Source organism: Polyodon spathula, chromosome 9 (assembly GCF_017654505.1).
Source record: "Polyodon spathula isolate WHYD16114869_AA chromosome 9, ASM1765450v1, whole genome shotgun sequence".
NCBI lineage: Eukaryota > Metazoa > Chordata > Actinopteri > Acipenseriformes > Polyodontidae > Polyodon > Polyodon spathula.
Window position 1 is genome coordinate 34,065,714 of NC_054542.1, and position 23,582 is coordinate 34,089,295.

Sequence of the window (23,582 nt, forward strand, 5' to 3'; positions counted from 1 at the left end):
AGTGTAAGGTTATTAATTCTGTAGGACGTGATGCAAAACTTTTGGCCACAGCTGTAATGCCCCTCATATAGTCTACTAAATAAAAACACTGGTTTGTTTTTCAGTGTTGTTTTTCTGTCATCTGTATACAGGTGTATGAAATGAGCAATCTGAGCTTAGCAAAAAAACAAACAATACGTTGCTGACAGCAAGTAGTCTACTACTAAAATGCAATATATCCTTTTACAGCCAGTTATTCAGTAAAAATAGTAGTGAACTACAGAAATAATAAGAGTCAGGACGGCAATGTATAAAACACTGAGTTGCCTGTTTTTTCATAAAATCCGGGAGGGATCAAACGCTTTAGGGTACTTGGACACCTCTATAAACAGCAGTTTCATTCATGATTTTTCTTGGCAAACCCGTTTTGCCAGCGCTTGGCTGTGATTGCTAAATCCACTGACGGTACCGCGCAGCAGCCAGAAAAAAAGTGTTGTCCCGCGCTGATCAGTCCAACACCACATGAAAGCAATGGCGGCGATACAGGTGGCAACATGTCTGTCCTGGGCTTAACAGCTATTTTTGAATTGGTTATTTAAACTATGTTTAATATTAATGGGTGTGTGGTGGTCATGGGTTTGTATATAAATTATTGCTGTATTGGGGAATTATGTGAGGGAGATTTCGGGGTGGATTTAGCTTTTATTGCATTTTATTTAATATATACAAACATACCATTTCATGTAACAACAAAAATGACAAAAATAAGTGTGCAATATTGGCACTTACCCAGTGTGACTCACTGGTTTATCTAAATGTGCACAAGCTTCTGAAAGTCTTCTGAAAAGCTTCTGAACACCTCCCTACGACACTGGACAGAGCGACGCAAGCGAAGTCGCTGAATGTCAGTCCACAGCAGACGCGAATTAGAAATGATCCAAAAGACTGGGAATGGCAGCAAAGACTGGCCTCTTCTTGGCAGCACTGTCTGCAGAAAGAATCCATCTGGTTCAGATTGAACTGCCCAAGAAGGTCACAAGAACTACAGAGGAGGTTACTGGAAAAGCCAAGTTCTCTGCATGCCTTGGAAGACAACTCTGAGCCATAGGCCCGATATCACTTGCAAAATAGGGAGCAGCCAAAGCAGATACACCTCGCCTGCCATCTTGAAACGCAACTCAGTAGTCATAGTAGTCTGATTTGAAGCCCAGTACATCTCCAGCTATCAGCAGACATGCATGTAAAGCAACTATTGCATTCAGAAAATGGATGGGCAGTAAAGATCGATAAGTGCAAAGGTTTGTTGAACAGTCAAGTACATTATTTTATATGCATACAGTTTGTCTACCTACACACAAACAGACCAAAGAACTACCAATGTGAAAATTGAATACATTTTAGTGCTTTGATCCCCTGTATCCTGGGTCTCCGTGTACTGCACCCCCTCCCTGAACGACCCTAATTTTTGTCCCTGCCATTGCAAAAGCCCGAAACAGGAGGGCCCCCAGAAATGTTTTACATGGTATGTAAACTGAACCACACTGACATCCCATCTCATGCCGATAACAACTCTGCATTACCATGAAGGAAAGTGTTTCAGTCAATCAGAGTGCTGCATTTTCCTGAGTTTCACAGCACAGCACCTACAATGTCACGTTTATGAAGCTGCAATCAAACTGCATCACTGTTTCCCTTTCTAAAACTTAATAAATACGGTGCACAAGCCATCAAGCAGATCAGCAACTACAGTGACATCCAAATAGTCCACAACAACAATAAAAGATTTAAACTATGGGGAAAAAACTAGCTCACAAATCTGTTATGCTGGTTCCATTTCTCATTGTTACTCTCACAATCACTACAACTAATATAATCATCACTCACCCGCTAAACATGGCATATATCTTATATGTTGTGACAAAACAGGCAGTTAAAAAAAAAAAAAAAAAAAAAAACATTAGTAATAATAAGACAACTCGGCAATTATGTGTTAATAATCAGGAAATGTATTCATTTTCATATAGACAGAGTATTTTCAGCTCTTAAAACGTCACCACCATTACAGTGACAGAAACGGACAGTTCAGTGCTTTTACAGATATATATATATTTTTTTCCCCGTCAGACATCTGGGTCATCAGAAGAAAGATTTTCACAATTTTTCAAGGCTTCAACCAAACTTATCTGCTTCCGTTTGCTCATTACTGCCACTAAATAAACAGTACAATCCTATAAACTTAAAATGTCTGTTTTGCTTCAACTGCTCGCTCAAGATTACATGCGAGTCCAGACTTACAAAGCCAAAATTTTACCAACCAATGGTACGCAGAGTGTGAAACATGCGTACGGCTGCAGGCACCAGTGGCCCGTAACACACCCGTCAGCTCAAATTACTTTTTGACCTTGTTTAGTTTTTTAAATTGAATTTATGTATGAAATTATCGGATTCAAAATTTCAGAAATGTGGGATTGTTTAAAAGAAACGTGGTTTTGACTGTAAACAATAGTCCCAGGTTTTCAGGTATTAAAATCTACATGTTCTCACAGTTATTTTTATACTTTTTCATTTTCAGTATCTTATAATTCTGGGTATTTAGCCACTTCGACAGTCAATTTCTGCATATTTTCTTTGCTCTTCTCATTGGTTCATTACAAGGCGGCAACTGAAAAGATGGCTTCAGGAGCTGACATAAATTTCCTCACCACTGCTGCCTCTTGAACCGTGTGAACACTTAGGTTAACTATAATTGGAAACGAAGAATGACCCTACACTTTAAGCTGGTTGCACTCCTAATGTGTTCCTGGAAACCAACTACAGCAGCAACATTATTGTTTGTTAAATGCTTATTCTTATTTACTAGCTAAAATTGTCTTTTGATTGTATACCATATCTCATCAGTTTCTGGTCACTTTCGAGTCTTATCATTCTTCCACACAGTGAATTTTTTCTCTCTCCTTATAAAACATGTAATTATGATCAGGCTTAAGATCTCTTTGTGAAGGCAGTCTCCAAGCACTCTGGTGGATTAATAATAGAAAAGAGGAGTGAGAACGAATCTGATGATGAAAATGATTCATTTCTCTTTTGATTTATCAAAATATGGCTGTTTCCAGCTAAAAATAGAAGGGTAAATTGGAAATGAGGTTTTTGGTGCAATAGTAATATGCTGGTTATTGAAGTACGATGGGCTCAGCCAACCAAAGTGTAACCTGTGAAAGGACTTTGAGGTGATGTGTATGACCTTTAATTATGTTTAATTTCACAGTGGACAATGTGTACAAAGAGGTTATATACCACTGTCAATTTTCTTTTGGACTACATGGATGTAACCATAATGTTTCTGTGATGCAATCTGAGCAGCAAAGCAGGGGCCTGAGGGGCAACTATGCAAAGCCGCCTTTAGACCATTGCAAAAAAGATTAGAGTTTGATGCCTACTGGTGACCAATTATCTATCTCCATGTTTTGCCATTAAGATTATTTAATAACCCTTTCGTGAAGAAATGATGTATGAATTTAAACTGATGGGAATATATATATATATATATATATATATATATATATATATATATATATATATATATATATATATATATGGATATTATACACTAAATGGTGGTGATTACCACCATTTAATGGACTTTATGGTAAACACCATTCTCTTTGGGTATGACGCGTGTTATTCAATAAGAACATAAGAACATAAGAAAGTTTACAAACGAGAGGAGGCCATTCGGCCCATCTTGCTCGTTTGGTTGTTAGTAGCTTATTGATCCCAAAATCTCATCAAGCAGCTTCTTGAAGGATCCCAGGGTGTCAGCTTCAATAACATTACTGGGGAGTTGATTCCAGACCCTCACAATTCTCTGTGTAAAAAAGTGTCTCCTATTTTCTGTTCTGAATGCCCCTTTTTCTAAACTCCATTTGTGACCCCTGGTCCTTGTTTCTTTTTTCAGGCTGAAAAAGTCCCTTGGGTCGACACGGTCAATACCTTTTAGAATTTTGAATGCTTGAATTAGGTCGCCACGTAGTCTTCTTTGTTCAAGACTGAACAGATTCAATTCTTTTAGCCTGTCTGCATATGACATGCCTTTTAAGCCCGGAATAATTCTGGTCGCTCTTCTTTGCACTCTTTCTAGAGCAGCAATATCTTTTTTATAGCGAGGTGACCAGAACTGAACACAATATTCAAGATGAGGTCTTACTAGTGCATTGTACAGTTTTAACATTACTTCCCTTGATTTAAATTCAACACTTTTCACAATGTATCCGAGCATCTTGTTAGCCTTTTTTATAGCTTCCCCACATTGTCTAGATGAAGACATTTCTGAGTCAACAAAAACTCCTAGGTCTTTTTCATAGATTCCTTCTCCAATTTCAATATCTCCCATATGATATTTATAATGTACATTTTTATTTCCTGTGTGCAGTACCTTACACTTTTCTCTATTAAATGTCATTTGCCATGTGTCTGCCCAGTTCTGAATCTTGTCTAGATCATTTTGAATGACCTTTGCTGCTGCAACAGTGTTTGCCACTCCTCCTACTTTTGTGTCGTCTGCAAATTTAACAGGTTTGCTTACTATACCAGAATCTAAATCATTAATGTAGATTAGGAATAGCAGAGGACCTAATACTGATCCCTGTGGTACACCGCTGGTTACCACACTCCATTCTGAGGTTTTTCCTCTAATCAGTACTTTCTGTTTTCTACATGTTAACCACTCCCTAATCCATGTACATGTGTTTCCTTGAATCCCAACTGCGTTCAGTTTGAGAATTAATCTTTTGTGCGGGACTTTGTCAAAAGCTTTCTGGAAATCTAAATAAACCATGTCATATGCTTTGCAATTATCCATTATCGATGTTGCATCCTCAAAAAAATCAAGCAAGTTAGTTAGGCACGATCTCCCTTTCCTAAAACCATGTTGACTGTCTCCCAGTACCCTGTTACCATATAGGTAATTTTCCATTTTGGATCTTATTATAGTTTCCATAAGTTTGCATATAATAGAAGTCAGGCTTACTGGTCTGTAGTTACCTGGTTCAGTTTTGTTTCCCTTTTTGTGGGAACAATAAGGAAGATGTGTCCGCTCTATTCACTAATATAACAATATGCACGAATAAGGCAAGCTAAATGATTAAATATTAGAGCACGTGAAATGCTGCACGTGTTACACACCCTTTATTTTAGTATATGGGCACTCCAACGGATATGTAGTCCGGCTGTCACTTCATCAGAATGACAGCGACCAAGGAGGCAGCAGCCGGCACCAGCTGCATCTTCAGTGGGTCTCCATAGGATAAGGGGAGGCGGCCTGATTGGGGGATTTTTAAATGCCCAGGGGGAAATTTGGGGGCAACATTTGTATGGGGGGAAATCTTGGGGGATTGTTTTTTTTTAACCTGGGGGATTTAGAAGATTTGCAATTTTTTCACTGGTGATTTACAATGCGCTCTGTGGAGCTGAAAACACTCACTGTCCCCAGATTGGTTGATGGAAATTTTGTGAACGCAGTAACGGGCTTACTGCATGGTAAACTGGTTACAGCTGTTTAGTGCATGAGTATTTAACAGCAAAGACCAACAAATGACTCTTGATATGCAGTCCATGCTCTTTGTTCCTGGAACTTACACGTCTGTATGCATTTAATGAAGCACCTGAAATAATGCTTAAACAATTATCCCAGAATGGAGAGAACAGTAGAAAAAAGTTCATAATAAAGTTGGTGTGTGAGGCTGTGACATCGGTAGTTAAGGGCGTTGATGAGTTAATTAATGGAGCAAGGCATGAGGTAGGCAGTAAAGCAGGTCGTGAAGCGCATCAACATGTTTTGAGGCTTTTGTTTTGGTTTATTCCCTGTTACATGACAATACATTTAAAGCAGTGTTCATATTTCAGTGGTTCCAAATGACATACTATATGCTAATTGTTTGCATCTTGTGCAAATTAATGAGCTGAAGTACAAACATTTCAATTGTCGTCTTTTTCGGCTGCACTTTCCCGACCTCTACTACAGTAGTAAATTTGGCACATTATGCATGATTAGTAATTCGAGGGTGGAAACATTCTGACTGTGCAGTTTGTGTGAGTCTTCTCCACCATAATAGAGGGGGGACGGTAAGGTAGTTGTCTTGGAAACTATACCTAACACGACTTTATTTTATATTGCATTGTACAATTGTTAAACTAGGATTGCCCTTTCCTTTCTTGTCTGGATTGACCAGTGAGGCATGTCAGTTGAATAGAGCCTTATCTAGTGTTTTCTCTGAGGTCATGTTGCTTGGACATGGCCAATTCATCTGGGTGAAGTGAATGGAGAGCATGAATTAAATCTGCTTAAGTCATGGCATTTAGTTTTTGCATAAAGAAATAACCTTTCAAATGTATTGCATAACCTTTAAGATTAAGATAAATCTACACAATGGCATGACTTGAAAATACACTGAGGCAGTTTTATATCTGTGTTTATAAAATAAACTGTTTGTAAATAAAATATATGGCTCTCAAAAGTATTCAACCCCCCCCAAAAGTATTCAACCCCCCCCCCCCCCCCCCCCCCCCCCCCCCCCTTGGACTTTTCCACATTTTATTGTGTTACAACATGGAATCAAAATGGATTTAATTAGGAGTTTTTGCCACTGATCAACACAAAAAAGTCCATAATGTCAAAGTGAAAAATAAAATCTACAGATTGTTCTAAATTGATTACAAAACAGAAAATAATTGATTGCATAAGTATTCACCCCGTTGAGTATTTGGTAGAGGCACCTTTGGCACCAATTACAGCCATGAGTCTGTTTGGATAAGTCTCTACCAGCTTTGCACATCTGGACACTGCAATTTTTGCCCATTCTTCTTTGCCAAATTGCTCAAGCTCCGTCAAGCTGGATGGAGACCTTTGGTGAATGGCAATTTTCAACTCTTTCCACATATTCTCAATTGGATTGAGGTCCTGGCTTTGACTGGGCCACTCCAGGACATTGACCTTTTTTGTTTTTAAGCCACTCCAATGTGGCTTTGGCTAAAGTTTGGGGTCACTGTCCTGCTGGAAAATTTATCTTTTCCCAAGTCCCAGGTCTCTTGCAGACATCAAAAAGTTTTCCTCCAGGATTTCTCTGTATTTTGCTGCATCCATTTTGCTATCTTCAGAAGCTTTCCACGCCCTAACTCAGAGAAGCATCCCCATAGCATGATGCTGCCGCCACCATGCTTCATGGTAGGGATGGTGTTCTCAGGATGATGTGCGGTGTTAGGCATGCGCCAAACATAGCACTTAATGTTGAAGCCAAAACGCTCTATTTTGGTCTCATCAGACCATAGAATCTTCTTCCACTTGGTCTCATAGTCTCCCACATGCCTTCTGGGAAACTCTAGCAGAGATTTGATGCCAGTTTTTTCAACAGTGGCTTTCTTTTTGCCACTCTCCCATAAAGGCCAGTTTTGTGAAGCACCCAGGCTATTGTTGCCATATGCACAGTGTCTCCCATCTCGGCTGTGGAAGACTGTAACTCCTTTAGAGTTGCCATAGGCCTCTTGGTGGCCTCCATTACTAGTGCCCTTCTCATCTGGATACTCAGTTTTTGAGGGCGGACTGTTCCAGACAGATTCACAGTGCCATATTCTCTCCATTTCTTAATAATGGGTTTTACTGTACTTTGAAAATGTTCTTATATCCTACCCCTGATTGGTGCTTTTGAAGAACCTTATTCCAGATTTGCTTTAAATATTCCTTTGTCTTTATGATGTAGTTTTTGTTAGGAAATGTACTAACCAACTGTGGGACCTCCCAGAGACAGGTGTATTTAACCTGAAATCATGTGAAACACCTTAGTTGCACACAGGTGGACTCCATTCAACTAATTGTGACTTCTAAAGACAATTGGTTGCACCAGCGCTTATTTAGGTGTGTCATAGCAAAGGGGGTGAATGCTTATGCAATCAATTATTTTCTGTTTTATATTTGTAATTAATTTAGAACAATTTGTAGATTTTATTTTTCACTTTGACATTATGGACTTTTTTGTGTTGATCAGTGGCAAAAACTCCTAATTAAATCCATTTTGATTCCATGTTGTAACACAATAAAATGTGGAAAAGTCTAAGGGGGGGGGGGGAATACTTCTGATAGGCTCTCTCTCTCTCTCTCTCTCTCTCTCTCTCTCTCTATATATATATATATATATATATATATATATATATATATATATATATATATATATATATATATATATATATATATAATCTCCAGGGCTGGCAATGGAATGTGAAACAAACAATGTGATTGGTCGAGCAAGGTTCCAGCTGTCTGTGTATTGGATGGATACAGAGAGTTGGAGCCTTGTCGTATTATTAGAAATCACTGTGCTGTCACAGAATTTAAAGTAATGGTAGCCATCTTGTTTACAGTTAGATGTATAGTAAAGCTGTAAAACTGAGTGACCAATTGCCAACAAAAAAATCCCAAAAGAAGTAAACATGCAGATTTGGATGAAGAACAATTAAATGAACTTGAAGATGGCAAAATAGAAAGACAAATAAATAATAATTATTTTATACTCACTCAACCTGATTTTGTCACTTCAAATAATTTATGTATCATGTTACGACTTGCATTGTTGGTACAAATCTGCAATAAGGACATGGGGGCTGGTTTCTAACGTCTAAACATGAGCCACCTAGTCACCTTCATATAGAATTGTGAATATAGAATTAAAGTGGATACACTAGTAACATATCAACTTATTGCATAATAATCCGGTTTCATGATGTTTCAATGGAAAAACAATTGAGAAAACTATCTCAAAATAAACACATTCAACCTCACGATTTATTGCCGGCACTAAAAAATTCCCAGAACCCTATTTATAATGTTTGTCACCTTGTCTGTTATATTCTTCATACTTCATTATGCAGTATAAATACTGTGCTGAAATAGTAAATGGTATCAAACTGACAATCGTACACCTGGTAATGGTAGTTTGGGCTGTTTTAAAGGGGCTGTGTGTCTTCAATAGAGTGTGTGTGTAGTTTCTTGTTTTTTAGTTATTCACAGATGAATTACCACATGCCCCAGCAATGTTATAAGGAAATGGATTCTACATTCAGCATAGGTAAACATAATAGGATACTGCTGCTTCGGAGACTGGATGAATAACAAGATCTAACAGCACTCATGTAGAGCTTCGCCTGAGAGCAGCACTTGCTGATTTCACATTCTTTCTTGTGGAATTTCCTTGAGGAAACACCTGCAGTTTTACATGTTGTGCTGAGCCTTGGGATATTTTCTTACCATTAGTTTGCAATGGAACATTCATCTGTCTCGATATAGATAATATATTACCTTCTACACCAGCTATTAAACAAATCAATACGGTATGTTATACATATATTCTTTTATCACAAATACCTAGTTGCTCTTTGTAGATATTGGTGTAAGAATTGTCTCTTGTCAGTTACTTGGTCAGTGGTGGATTTAATGGATTTAAATTTCAGCCGAAAGTGTAATAGCAACAACATATTTTTGCCTGGAGTCGCTGTAATCAAACCAGTTATTATTACTGGCGCTAGCGCTGGAATTTGTCAGATGTTGTTTGGTGAGTTTCCAGGTTTCATTGGCTCAGGGTAGAATATTCCTGCTCTGGTATGAGAACTATGATGACCAGCTTTGAGGGTGGGGGAAAAAAAAACATTACTGATATCTTGCACCACTAAAACCTGTGAATTATGCTAAACCAGGATCCAGATTTGTTAGATCTGCTACAACTGCTGTAGTTCCACCTCTGCATGTAGATGTCGCTATTTGGTAATACCCTGCAATTTGATTTAGGATAAATGGGTAAACTCAGCCTTGATGCTTTGTTAAATCTGAATTATGTGTGTCTTATCGAGTGTCGAAGTTTTCTGGGATTTGAGCCACTGTAGCATGACTGTTGGTTATCACAATATGTTTAATTTCATTGGTTCTTCCCGGGGGAGTGGGTGTTGTTGGAATGGCATGAGGAGGCAACATGACTTGTATGAAATGATGGATTTGCTCAGCCAGACCCTAAATTACAGTCTCGTTTATCTGCCTCGGGCGATTTTGCATGCATTGTCGTTGTCTGCTTTCGGAGCTGTACTTTTTGGTGGTTCTTGTTCCTCGTTGGAATGGTGTCATTCTCAAACTGGCTCGGTTACTCCCCTATTCTCGTTTTTGGTGGTTTTTATTTGTATTATGAGGATCTTCAAATGTTTGAAGTTTAATGATAAATATTTGTAAACATAACTATGCCTTTCACAATTTGTGAGAACATCTTTAAACATCATAGTTGTTTCATAGTGCTGTACGTGCATTCTTTTTTTTTTTTTTTTACAATTTTAAACAATTTTACTTTACCTGAAAAAGCTTCTGTGCTTTGTATTGCCGTTTTCTTGTTTCCCAATCTCAGAGAGACCTACCTGCCTGCTGCTGGGCTAACTGAGGGACTCCTTAATGCATTTTTGGTTTAGGTCCTGGAAATAAATTTAGCCACACAGAATAACACTTCTTTGTTTTTACTGATTTAGCCAAGATCATTCAGGTCTGCCACCATCTCTATGGAGGAGAAAGACACTGAAACCATGTTTATTAGAAACCATTGCAAATTATTTATTGTGAGGTGTATCCTGACCACAGTCGAATTAAATGGATAGATATAGGCAAAATTAAAATGATAATGTCTAGTCTACACATACGCTAGTCAGAGCAACAGTTATCATAATATAGCCATAATAATAATAGAAATACACATTTACAAAAAAAGTGAAATGCTGTTCTGTTATATTTCTTGCTGCCACAATATACATATTTTTCTTCAAAGTTGGTTGATATTTGAATAATTCAAACGTGTGTTTGTAAGTTTTTTTTACTGTAATTTTACAGTCACAAAGAATAAATAACCTATGCAATATGTTAGAATGACCAAGTTTTTGGTTATGAACAGGGTAAGAGATGACAACTAAACACTGGTTCTGACCTCAGCTCACAACAAGAGCGCTATAGGTACTTAAATTACTGTATACTGTACAGTTACAGGCATTTTATGATCATTTTAAAATTCTTTCAATGGTGTCTAAAAATACAAAAATAAAATCTCTCTAAAACTAATAGTTCATTGTGTTCATTCATCCCAGATGACACTGCTTCATGTGACGCCAGGCAGACTGTATCCTAGCAACCTAACCGAGCAGCTGTGGTCCGTAAAAGTTACGGCAGCTCGGGGGACCTCTCGAGTGAGAAAAGGTGCATCTACTAACTTGTATTGGGGTGCGTGACATGCTACTACCTGACCGGAAAGAATGAAGATGTTAATAACCGGACTGCAGTCTAAAATGTAAACAACACCACCAAGCTTGGGATAGATCAGAGTTCCACGGGGCAGTCCATAATACTGAAAACATACTGACAGTTCTTTCAAGTGATCTAGGATGATGGGGGGTTGGGGAGAATGTCACTACGCCCAATTCATTTTACAGGTTTTGTATTGTTTTTAACTTGTATGGTACTGGCTCTTGTCATTGTCAGACATTGTCATTGCAATTTAAAAAGGTTTAAAAAAAAAAAAAATAGATAAATGAAATGAGCCACTTCACTAACCTCCACCATCTACTGTATGCGAAAAATGATCCCTGATTAATTACCCACGGCAGCAATCAGTTTGTGGAATAAATCACACTTCCGAGGCGGCAGTTTAACAGAGCAAAATAGTCCAATTTGACTTGCAGATGTTACTAACTCCTCTTTGACTGGCATCCAAAACATTGCAGAAACTGTTGATGATGAGCAAGTCAGTTATTAATATTATTAATCAGTAAATCGTTTAAACTGTGTTTCGACTGATGCCTGCAATCAATTCCTTCAATCTTGGGAGCCTGATTCTATTACATTTCAAGGGCTACGTGAAAGTGAAGCAGCATGTTTACCTCATAGGCAGGGCCCTACCAAATTCACAGTACATTTTCGGAAATTTCACAAAAAATAACAAATCTTAAATTTCACGGTTTCAGTTATTTAAATCTTAAATTTCACGTTGGTGTAACAAAGTATGAACACATAGTTAAAAACAGTAAAATATATGGTAAACATTTAAAGCCCTGAAGTTAGCAAAAGCATGTGACTAACAAAGTAGAAACTCTAAAGAAAATAAAACTGAAATCCAGAGGCTCTGTATGATTGTTGCGTTTCTGTTACTGTTTAAAAAAATAAATAAATAAAAAAACTCTTCTGGTTTTAAACGTCATTGTATGCAACAGTAATTAAAAAAAACTGTTCTGAAATGCTGTTTTTCTTCATTCCGTGTCTCTGCGGTGTAAATACCTGTCTGTATTAAGACATGGCTCTCTGCATCCACGGAGTCTGTTGGAAGTGCCGAGCTAGGGAGTGTTTTGTAGCTGGGCAGTATATCCAGAGGCTAAATATATAAATGTGAAGTCTCTGAAATTACTGATTTATAATTTTTCTGCTCATACTACTATTTGGTATATATTTGGCTTCCAAGTTATTTTACATAATCTGCTTCAGTAATGATTTTGGCACTGTTTGATTTATTTTGGACACTCATTTTAAAATGTAGATCTAATTATTATTCTAATTGTTGTTCTATCTTCTACTGTTGTTGTTCTACTGTGGATCTATTGTTATACTAAACCCGCCCCGTGTCTACCAATCGGTGAGTAATCAATAAATCCTGTCCAGTTCATGCCCAGCTTTTTTTTTTTAAATTGAAACAAGCTAACAGTCACATCAGGAATATGTAACGGTACATATAACTGCATTGGATTTTAGTGCAGGGTAAAAGTACACAAAACAGACCAGATTTCACTGCCGTAAAATAGGTAGGGTCCTACTGATAGGAATTTAGTTTGTTATTTTAAGCCACATTGCCTTTACAGAATACGGTCTTGTGATGAATGTAATGGGACACATGCAATGACACAAGGATGGCTATAGAGCTATCTTTAAATCCCTGGGTACAGTTGAGCCTGGAATTTGGAGTGAGGCCTGGACTGGGGAATCTCGTTTTAAGCATAAAATAATCAGGCCTGTTCATCTACACCATGATGCCCTCCCTCACACACTTTACACTTCACCACTTATCCTAACTGCAAGATTCTTACTGCACTATAACCTTGCTTTTTTTGTCGTTTGCATTGTCATTTACAATACAGTGCAATACAGTATATACTGTAATTAATTGACTCGCACTAAAAGCAATGTTAAAGATTCAGTGCCCTGTATGCCACTTAAAATATCTGGCATACCTTGTTCACAGCAATGACAGTACTATATTTAAACTGTACACAGTTGTTTTTGTTTGTTTTTTTTTCTCTCAGCTCTTCAATCTGCAACAGTAGGGACAAGGTCACATACCAAGTATGTGATTTGATTAAACTGATTGATTCACATTGACATTGTTTTTCGCTCAGAGTCATGATGCTGTAGAATTATGAAATGACTTATAGAGGACCTGGTACTATTTCTCTAACATGGGGAATGGGGCTAGTTGGTTGGGATTAAGGCCATTTCTGGACCTTGCAGTAAAGTTTTCTGGCAGACAGATGCCGGTTTACAAAAAGTAAAAGTACAATGTAACAAAAGATACACCGTCTTGCTGGAAAAAATAATTTTTAAGTCTATCGAAATAAATACCCTCTATAGTACAAATTGCTGTTAGATAACTGGAAAGCATGCTCATTAATAGCTTGTGTATCGTCCTTTTGCCCAATTTAAAACACCGACCCCACCAGGCATTCCCTGAATGACAGTGGAAGTCTTCTCCTGAGGTACGTTGCTCCATAATTGAACAAGGGCGTCCTCCTGGGCTTGAACAATTCTGGGTCGTTGTGTGTGTTGTGAAGGTTGACATTTTATTAAGTTCAAAAGCTAGTTCGATTTGAATCATATCCGGGGATTAACTTGGTCACGACAACACTGAGACCCCTCCACTCTCTCATTGTTGCTACCAGCACACAGAGCATGTTCACTCTTCTCCAGTGGCATCTATTGGGATAGAAATGCAGGACAGGGCCCTGTAGTCAACTGCTGGATGTATCTGTTCACAGAAATTACGTTTAGAGCTGTTGTTTTTAAATAAACAATGCAGTGAGAAATGTATGTCAGTAATATTTTTATATATATATATATATATATATATATATATATATATATATATATATATATATATATATATATATATGTGTGTGTGTGTGTGCATATGAACAAAGGATTCATTTATAGCTGAATACAGGAATCCATATTTTAAGTACTGTACTGAATTGAATATGCAATTGTATTTTGGATATTATGACCCCACATGGAACGTGGCACTTTAAGTTTAGGTGGGGTCCTGATGCCTGTTAAATTCTGATAGATATTCAGGATAGAGTGAAACTGAAAATAAATAATCGAAAACTAACTGGTCTAAAAAAAAAAATAAAAAAAAAAAAAACTGATGCAAGTATGTTATGCTAAATGAAGAAAAACATGTTTTAAATCCATGTGAATGTTTAGGGAGGGACTAAAACCTGACGGACTTAGCTATGCAGGGCTTTATCCATTTGTCTGAATTGGCATTTCCTATGAATTTCCCTATTTCTTGTGGATGTAGATCAAAGTCACGCTTTTTTTTATTGATGCTGTGCTTAGGAAGTAAGCAGCACATAAAACTTATGATTTATATTTTCACAAATATAAAACAAATTTAGCATAATATCACTACCAGTCTTTGGATATTAGTCTTTACATATTTTTAAGAAGGGATTTTATAATCTGTTGATTTGAAAAGCTTTCATGTTTTGTCATTCATTTTTTAATAATGTTTTTAATTTGTTTGTTTTTCTCAAGTATGCTGAGCATATGGTATAAATATTGTTAAATGGGAACATCTGAGGAACTGGTTAGCAAGACTGTGAGGACACACTATATAAACAGCAATGACTCATTCTGACCTTTAATTTCCTCTGTTGATTGAAGGGTTTGGCTAAATGCTACAGTTTGGAAGAGGCCACAAGCTAAAAGACAGTATTTATCTGTTTGCCTTTTCCTTTGCTATATAATGTTAGGGTTCCGACTGTCTGTCAGAAACGCACAATCAGTAAACTAACATCGGCTGTAATTGATTCTTTTTTAAACTAATGATATACATGTAAGAGCAAGATCACACTTGGAAGCAGCAAGGATAAACATGAATTAATGTGTTGAGACACCAAGAAAGTCGCCTCTGCAAAGAACAAGAGAAGATTAGATATTCAGACGAGGTCAGAACAAAAGATCAAAATTCAGGGATGCAAAACTGACCAGGAATTTAATCACAAGCGACTAACACTGTCAATTTTTATTTGGTTTCCCCTTGACCTGATTTATTTAGTATGCAGGGTGTTCACATTTGGAGAGAATTTATTTAAATGTCTATGGTTAATTTCTACTTTTTATGTGATGAAGAGCATACAGGTATATATGTAATTTGTAATGTGTACTGTAATATTTGAGAACACTGTTTTCACCATGTTAAGAACCATGCATTTTTCATTAGATTGTAAAAAAAAAAAAAAAGGCTTAAGCTAAATTCTACCAATTCTCTTTAATACAAATTTCAAGGGCCAGCAAAAAAATGTTTACATTGCAGGGAGTCTACATTGCAAATGAATCACAAAAGCAAGGCGTCCACAACTTCAGGGTATTGAGCAAATCAGAAACATTGACGACATGCATCCACAGTTTGCTGTTCATAAGCCTGTATTATTGTGTCTCATTTTTTTAGAATGGTTGATAGTGTTTGTGGGATTGTTGAAATCTTTAGCAACATTTTTATTTTTCTTGTACGCAAGGATAGTGCAAATATGTGCGCGAGTACTATGGCAACTCGAAATGCATCATAGGATCTGTAGTCCCCAAACAACATTACAGTACAGAGGCGCTAATGTGGATGCAAGTTAATATGTATTATTTCTATAGAAAGTTCCCATCCACAGTTTCTAGTCAAAAAGGATCAGAGATTAGTAACCAGTGTGATGATTCCAAAAGCAGACACACAAAACAGGTGGTTCACATGTTTCTTCCCTGGGAGGCCTCCAAAATAATTTTATATTAACAGGATATTTATGCTAAGTGAATTTGTATTATTAGAAGTAATTTAAATTGAGCAACTACTAAGTTTGGACAGGACCTTGTAGAAATTTTGGACTATCAGAAATGTGTGTTGATTCTCCTTTTTATAAATGCTGCCCAAAAATACCATTTGATATAAAGCAAATTATTGAGTCACTATCTGGCAGGTTTACTCATAGACCCTGATTAGCAATAACGGTAACACTTTAACATATGTGTCTGTAATTCCAGTCTAACAAACACGTGATTTCTTACTGATTTCAAATGAAATTCCTATTGAATTCAACAGTCACAAGCATGAGTTTGACATACTTTTCATGACTTCTTAACTTTTCCCTTAATACACATGAAATAGTCATGAGCAGATACTATTTTAAAGTGTTTCCGCAATAACAAACTATGTCATTTTTTTATTTGTTACATTTCAACAGATGTATGGAAGAGACAGATACATGAAAGGGGTAATGGTAACGCATGGAAATGGTGGTTCCCTACAGTGGGCCAGTTTCATCAGCAGGGCTCAGGTGCAGGCCAAAGTAGCCACAGAAATGTGTAGTTTGAGGGAAATAAATTATGATGCCACCTTGATCATGCGATGTACTGGTGGTACACCCAGTGTCCATATAACATTGTCCTTGCCATGTTGCCCTAATGTACTCTACAAGTACATCCAGTACATTGATCTTCCTCATGTACCCCAGCCCAAAACTTATTGATACACAGAAAAAAAAAAAAATCAACAAACACATAATTAGGTGTTTAAGAGTAAAAAAAAAAAGAACAAAAAATGTTACTGATACCGCTCATTTTGGGCAAGGTGGTGAGGGACAGTTATACTTAACAGTTGCAAAGTTTTATTTTTGAATGAGTGAGTGCAGGCAGACATCAACAAGAAAGGAGGCTAAACAAAATAGCAAGAAAAAATATTGGCAGTTGATGATGCATACTTATCAGCAGTTGGGGCTGATAAGTAACTTTGAAATTTTGCAACATAATAAAGTGATGCACAATCATTTAAAATTGCTATTTTATAATAATAATAAAAAATTGTAAAGCCTAAACCCCCCTTTTTCTATATACTTTAAAGTTAATTAAAGTTGCTGATCTTTTATTTAAGCTGTGCTCTGTCACTTCATTCTGGGAATACCCATGGTACAGTGTACTTTATACTTTTGTGTCACACAAAATATGATATAGTACACTCAAATTCTTTTTGCTAAGTATGTGATAGAATATCAAAGCCTGATTGGTCAATGCAACTGGCATTGCTATATGCATAGGACAAAATGCTGGTCTCCCAAAACGGCAAACTCACCAGTGCCCTGGTAGTTCAGAATAAAATTACAAACATAATAGCTGGATCAGTTTCACAAGTGATTGGTTATTATGTCTGTCATGGCATTATGGGGCTGATGTAAGGATAGGCGTAGTGCAAACAACTGCGGCTATAAAATCCAAATTGCCTAGCAGCCAGGCAATTATTTTGCACTGCAGCTTATGTAAGCTTAAGAGCAATGCAAATTACTCAACACGCACAAGTAATGAGCTGCAGTCATGATAATGAGGGTTGCAATGAGCGCTGCCTGTGCATCGGGCTATTTAGCAGCTGCACTTGCAACCCAGAGGTGAGGCGAGTTTGGAGTATAGAGAGCAGTAGGTGCTGTATGGTCTTTATGGAGCTTGAAAATCAAACCAAATTAAACAATATGTCAGACGAAGGGCAGCAAAGTCCTCTTGGCGCACGGAAAAGAGTTTTCTGAGGAGGAGCTTTGCGGCTGAGGTCACTCCACATGAAATTTAGTTATTTGGAAAAGCCTCAGCTAGCATCAGTTATGCTACCAAAGAGACCACATGGCCCTCTGTAATGGGGAAAATCAATGCTGTTGGTGTTACCAGGAGGACAGTCAACCAGATGATGAAACAGTGAAATTCAGCTATTATGTCTAGGGTGACCTGCGGAGTGAGACGATAATGCCTTACCACTGCATCCTCCAGCGTCCCAAACAATGTGACCATGGATTTGAATATGTTGGGTCTTTTCCTTCTTGCATTTCTCCTCTGAAGGTTTTCCTGTCTGTCCGTAACAAGAGCCAAGCATTGCAGCAAGTGTACCACAGCAACCAACCTGCGGCCAGTGACAGGTCTCTGAAGGTTTCATACAGCTCTGAATTACTCCTACAATGGTTTGCACCTTGTAAGAGGAGATGCAAAGTTTTTGGAGGGTCAGCAATCACCCAAAGTGCAAGACAAAATCCTTACATCATGTCTGCGCTTAGTATTCCAGATCCCTACCCAATCCCATGCTCTTTTCTTCATTTGAATACATTTCAATATCATTTAAATGAGTTAATGATGGCAAAGTGCTAATTTGATAGTGGGTGCAGCACGGCAGGTGAAAACAATCCTTTACATATGCTTCGTTTTTAGTCGCCACTAAGGTCCCACTTTACGGCCCGCTAAACATGGTTTGCAATATGCAGCCTGAAATTGCTTTGCATATATCCTTACATCAGCCCTTATGCATGCAAACAACTGATATCATACATTACTTGCCTACAGAATAAAAGTGCATGGACTGATGAAGCCTTTCCTCCTTCTAATTATATATTGTATGTACTTCAAACACCCAGACAGCTCTTTTGATGCAGTAGATGTACAGACGACTTCATGTCTTTATGTATGTGCAGTTCATCTTTTGTCACACCTGATTTTAGCAAATGTGATTTAGCCAACAGTGCACATGCTATTAAAAACATGCTATTAAAAACATCCTTCGTGAAAGTACATCTATTCTTCAAGTTCAATTATTTCTAAATTGTACAATTGATGTGCAATTTCAGACTTGGATACTGATCTCAAATTACTAATTTAAAGTGTGGGTTTGTTCTTCAATGCACATTTTTTAATAGGTTGTTTATTAGATATTGAAAATCTGAACTTTTAATAAGGTAATGTGGGCACATTTGTTGTTAATACACACGTGATGTAATTTTGCACTATAGCTGTTAGAAGCCTGCTGACCATAATCTTATTTTCCGAGTGACTCTAGAGGCAGCATCCATACAGTGAAGTACAAGGACAACCCAAATGTCTACATTCTAAAACAATGCTAAATGTTGTACTGTACTTGCATCATCAACAAACTTTTAGCATTTTGAAAAAGTAAAATAATATATTGCTGTTCTAAGATGGACGTTTTAGTGTTTGAAATATGTGGGTGTTCATCCCTTTTAAAAAAATAAATAAAAAAATAAATTAAAAAAATTAAGTTAATTAAGGAAAAACCAATGAAACACAATACAGACCGTAACCACATACAAACTGTATGAGCACATCTTGAAATAGAACAATACTGTAGGCTTAATTCTACAGGACTCTCCAGTGCTGTCAGGTAACATGGTGAAGAGTGCCACAGTACAGAAACACACAGGTTAAATAGTATATGAAAACCAGTCCCCCCTCCTTGGAGTCGCTCAGCTGAAGTCGACACCTTATCTGTGGGAACCGGTCTCTGTCGGGTAACACCTATGTTTAGCAACACTCAGAAAACAAAGGGTTCTTTGAACTTTCTAAAGAACCCGATCTTATCCTATCTCACAAACAGAACTTTTGGCGGTGTGTGAGAGGATAAACATTCACCTGACTACATAAATGGAAAGAATAGTCTATAATAATGAAAACAGTATAATTTGACAAAAATATCCTTAGAAAATGATTTAGTGCTGTATGAAAAAGATAACATCTGTGCCTTTGTCTCTGGTAATACCAAAGTCGACTACTTATTTATAGAAGACATTCATTTATTAATTGACTTAGACTAACCCTAAGAGGATGACAGTATATTAAAATGATCCTGTGCTCTCGCTTCTAGTTATATTGTGTTTCCACTCTACTCTTCAAGGTTTAATTGTGTTTGAAATTACATACATTTTTTTAAAAACAAATAAATTTAGAGTAACCAGATTTATGACTCTGGTTGTTTTCCTAGTCGTCTTCGGTGTGTTTTAGAGAGAATATAAAGTAGGTCGTAATGAAGCACAGTTTTGGAAAAGCCATGGGTTTTCTAATCTTGATATTGCATAATTTGCATTAAAAGGAGCTGTTTTTTTTTAAGTGGGTTCGTGCATCATAAAACACACCAGGATGCAAGCAGCAAGGTTCCAGTTTTCTACTTTTTGAGCACAACTGTCATTTGAGATCTGAGACAGCTATTCTTAGTGGAAATGTGTAGAGTGACATAGCATGGTGATGTTATTGAGCACTTGCCATTGTTTTCATAAAATGAATAGTTTCTTTTTTTTTTATCATATAAGACTTTATACTTGAAACTACTATTTTAGTAAATCAGTTTAAATCACAGCATTGCTAAGTAACACATGTTTTTTTGTTTCTGGAATGAGTTGGTCAGGGGAGAGTTAATCGATAAACTGAACATGTCATGACATCATCTGTTACCATGGTACCCAGACCATACAGCACCAGGTTATCTACAAAGAAGTCTAATGGGTTGCTATGCCGTATGATGCTAGCAGATTGTTGTTTACCTTCTTACCTTGAGTACCTCAGTGTACTAGAAATCTGACATCAGTACTTTTGTGAGCATGTAGCCAAGATAATAACCATGACAGAAAGTAAATATACTGGTGGTTTACAAATGAATGCAGTGATACGCTGTAGTGGAAACTGCATATAGTTAACATTTTGGTGGTTCAATCTTTACAATACAGCTGACATTTTCCAACTAATGAATTGTCAACTTAAAGATCTCAGCTGAAACCAGTATTAATTACAGTTTGTTCTTTAGGGACACAAATCTACTTATATGAAAAATATACCCCAAGAAAGGTTTGCCATTGTAAAATTGCACTTTACAGTAATGTGGCAGTTTCCCATGCTTTTCCAATGCTTTCCCTATGCTTTTACCATAATACATGGCAGTAATCATTTACACTAAGGGAAAAAATCCTCATATTAAGTATTGCCCCAAACTACTGACATGTCTTTGTGGAATGTTATGATATCAAAATAAAATCTATTGTCCTAAAGGAGTGATAAAATAAAGCATGGTGTTCTAACTTGCCGGTGTTGTGCAGGCTATACCACAGTGGGGGAACAAACTGTATGTACATCACTGAATGTCTAAACTTTGAATAGTATTTTTAAATCACATACATAAAATGAACATGATATATAAATAAGAGTTTGATGGATACTCATTTTGTTACTCTATTACTATTATAAAAAGTGTCAGTTTACAAAGAGGCTGTGTTTCTTCCTGTACTCAAACACCTGCATTAATACTGTAGGCAAGTGAGCACCATGTATTGCTAGGGTGACCACCTGTCCCTAATAGAGTGTTGCATTTCTGTTCTTTCCTGAGTTTCCCTTTTTAAAAACGAATAAACACAGTGCACTGCCATCGAGACAGAACAGCAACTACAGTGACAGCCAAATGGTCCACAACAATAAAAGCTACAAATAAACCTATTTGAAATACAGACTTAAAGGAAAAGCTAGCTCAAAAATCAAATCAAAAGTAAAATCATTTTACTCTCGCAATCACTACAAGTAATCATTAACCCCCCCCCCCCCCCAAAAAAAAAAAATGTAAATAGTGTCCCGTTTTTGCATTTTGAAAAGGTAGTCCCCGTAAGTATTGTTAACCCTTCGTCAGCGGCAGCCAGCGTGTTTAAACATATCTCAAAGACTTTCGAAGTTCACAGGATCACCTTATATGTGCTTAAACTGTAACTGATTACCTTTATTAGTTTATTCAGACTCGGGGCCGGATTAAAGGACGTGGGGGCGGAGCGCAGAGCAGAGCAGACATTTACACTGAGAAGAACTAAGCACGGTTTGATTTTTCTTAAATACATGTTCTGCCATGGAGTTTGCACAAAAAAATTAAACAAAGTTGACAAATACAGATGCCGTCACTGTACAGTATTTTCCATCATGCCTGTGCATGGTAACCATTCATTTTCCAGTATATATATTCGATTGTGGAGCCATATCAAAATGAGAAACGTCATCAGTGTGTCCATCTGTCAGCGGTTCGTACATAGCCTACATTGTATTTATACAGTTCTATGGTTATGCACCAATGCAGCGCTGTGAACAGGGTTTATATTTTCTCCACTTCTAAGGATACACTGCAGCAGGGGTGTCAAACTCAGTTCCTGGAGGGCCGCAGTGTCTTCTGGCTTTCGTTCCACCTGAGCTCTCAATTACTTAATTGGTCTAATTATTTGATTTAATTGGACACATTTAACATTTCTCTTCAGGCCTCAAAACGTTTTAATAGGTAGTGTACCTTGAATCAAGTGCATTTTTAAAACCGTCAACCTTGAAAAATATGAAATATGTCAAATTCAACAAATAATTAGATCGGTTATGTTAATTGAGCACTTGAGTTGGAATGAAAACCAGAGGACTAGAGTTTGACACCCCTGCACTACAGGTTGGTCCGTCAGCCCCGTTGAAACTCACTCATATGTGTTTGTGGATTGCTTTGAGCTCCCAATGAGATATTTACAAACAAGCCCAGCATAAAGGTAATTTTATACAAATCATATGCAAAGTTTGAGATTGGCGACTACACCGTACACCACATCGTTGGAACCTGTTAATTGCAAGATGATAACTTTTCTTACAGACATTTTTTCAGCACCAATCAGTAATAATGAAGAAGCGTCTTCGAATTTATCTGAACGCTTTATGTGGGCTTTTTTCTTTGCTGATCATAGTGGGCCATGAGGCTTGTTAAACTGTGTATGCCTTTATTGCCTTGTACCGTACGACAGAATTAACATGCAAGTGATAATAATTAAATCTCACTGTTATTAATGATCATTTAAATGAACAGGCAGTAAAGTGCAAAAGCCCTAGCAAGTGTATAATATAACATCCACTGATGTTAATGGGTCAGTGGTTTTGTTTACCAGAAAATCCAGTAGCTAACATATACAATAGCAGCAGACCTATTTATATATACTGTATATAGCAAAACAAAAACAATGTTTATTTTTCCTAACCTGTTCGTAGATGCCTTCTACGGACCAGTAGCAGCATTGCATTCAATAGAACAAAAAATGTAGTTTAACAAAAAAAGGAATAACTTTTATGTCCTTTACTACTTTGGTTTTTCTTTTGTAGCGAGAGAAACAAACACTCTGGAAATCCGCATTTGAATTTCCTTCAGTCTCCCACATTGTACATATTTACCTTCACCTACCTTTTTTTCTAAAATTCCAACCCCCAAATGAAAAAGGAACATTTCTAAAATGTAAAGAGGTATACTGTGCACATTTGAAATAGGACAGGTTTTTAAATTGGCTCTAAAACTGAAATAAATTCATACATAAATTGAGCCTGACTCGTACATTTTATCCTGCAGGCTGATGCCTCTGACGTAGTAGGACTAGGGAAGGATCTCTCCCAGGAGGTAGAGGGCATGTGGCGTTTGGTATTGTACACT

At 37.2% G+C, this 23,582-nt stretch overlaps 1 protein-coding gene across 1 annotated transcript in view; it reads left to right on the top strand.

The window, feature by feature from the left end:
- Positions 1-23,582, top strand: part of LOC121320696 (integrin beta-like protein 1) — a 90,933-nt gene that overhangs the window by 38,342 nt on the left and 29,009 nt on the right. The gene's annotated exons all lie outside the window — the stretch shown is intronic.